Source organism: Galeopterus variegatus, unplaced genomic scaffold (genome assembly GCF_000696425.1).
Source record: "Galeopterus variegatus unplaced genomic scaffold, G_variegatus-3.0.2 Scaffold13141, whole genome shotgun sequence".
Taxonomy (NCBI): Eukaryota; Metazoa; Chordata; class Mammalia; order Dermoptera; family Cynocephalidae; genus Galeopterus; species Galeopterus variegatus.
In genome coordinates this window covers 41,750-43,550 of record NW_007739252.1, presented here as the reverse complement: position 1 = coordinate 43,550, position 1,801 = coordinate 41,750, and the positions used below count along the sequence as shown (strand labels likewise).

The 1,801-nt window shown below is 39.9% G+C and overlaps 1 pseudogene; it reads right to left on the bottom strand.

Annotated features, from left to right (window-relative positions):
• Positions 1–1,525: 1,525 nt before the first annotated feature.
• LOC103581477 overlaps positions 1,526–1,801 on the bottom strand; it is a 1,428-nt pseudogene continuing 1,152 nt past the window's right edge.

The window sequence follows — 1,801 nt, the reverse complement described above, 5'->3', positions numbered from 1 at the left end:
GGGACTGTAAGTTAGTACAGACTTTATGGAAAATAGTATGGAGGTTTCTCAAAGAATTACACATGGAACTACAATACAATCCAACAGTCCCACTACTGGGTATATGACCAAACGAACAGAAATCATCATGTAGAAGGGAAACCTGCACTGCCATGTTTATTGCAGCTCTATTTACAATAGCCAAGGTATGGAAGCAACATAAATGTCCATCAATGGATGACTGGATAAGGAAAATGTGGTATATACACACAATGGAGTACTACTCTGCCATACAAAGAATGAAATTCTGCCATTTGTAGCAACACAGATGAACTTGGAAAAGATAACATTAAATGAAATAAGCCAGGCACAGAAATAGAAATACTGCATGTCCTCACTCATAGTGGGATCTAAAAAATAAGTAAACTTTAGCTCAATTGGTTAGACTGTAGCCTCATAACCCCAAGGTAATGAGTTCAAATCCTTGTACTGGCCAGACACACAAAAATAAGAAAGAATATAAAAATAATTTTAAAATAATAAAGAAAGAAAGAAACAACAAACACACTAATGGAACTTTCAGAATGGGAGATCAGAGGAGGGGAAGAAGTAGGAGGAGAGAGGTTTAGGGAGAAATTGGTTAATGGACATAAAAGACGAGTGCATTTTGTAATGATGAATTTGCCAACTATCCTGAATTCCTCATCACATATTGTACACAAATACTGATGGTTAACTCTGTACTCCCAAAATATGTATAAACAATTGTGTTTCATTTAAAGAAAGAAGAAATAAAATAAAAAAAGAAAGAAAGAAAGAAAAAACAAGGGTCTGCGTGTCTGATAAAGTCATTCCCACCATGTTTATCTGCCTAGTATTCTCTGATAAAATGTTCTGGAATAAGTAACCTACATTTATGCTATGCGGAAAACATCGCTCTTTAAGTCTTTCAGAAAATGAACTCAAAACCCACATTCATAATTTCTGATTTGAAAACAAAGAAATAAAGTTCCGGAGAATATAGGATTAAATGGCCTTTCACCCACACTCTATGCACAATCTTACCTGTACACACACAGCACAGACATGCAAAAGCTCTCTTGGTCTCTGTTTCAAACCATCCTTCCTCCACAGAAGGGCTGACAGCCACTGCCTATAATGAAAGATCTGGCTTTCCCTGAAATATTTGTCCCTGAAATGTCATTACAGGACAGAGCAGTCTGTAAATGTGAGTTCTATAGAGTAAAGAGGCACCCACCATTGGTTTTTCTCAGCTCTTCCACAAGGCAGCAGGCTTCCTCTTGAACACGGTCCTCAATGGTCCTCTTTCCAATCCCCAAATTCCACGGGTCATAAGCGAGAAGCGCCGGGTCTCTTTCCATCTCTTTCCATTGCTAAAAATGATTCCTAACAGACAGGGAGCAGAAACTAGGAGGGAGATCCCAGGCAAGGAGGAGCAAATGGACACTTGGCAGCCACATGTCTAGGCCAAGCTCTGCCTGAGGATGTCTTTACATATCGGTTTTCAGCTCTCCCACCCCCATACCCATGCTGACACAGGCACATTCACGCCTACCATGTCCTTTACTAATTCTGTCCATCACTGGGTGACTGTCTCTTCCAGAAAACTCCTCTCCCATATCGATCAGGGCTTCCTTCACTGCTTCATATCCATGCAACACGACCGTGGGCTTCATGCCAAAATAAACAGTGAACACAGGGCCATGGACTTTTGAGAACTGGGAAGGGAGATGAAAATCATAGCAAAATAAGTGATGATATGGTTCATATAGTGTGCCTGATTCAGACATATTGTAATTTC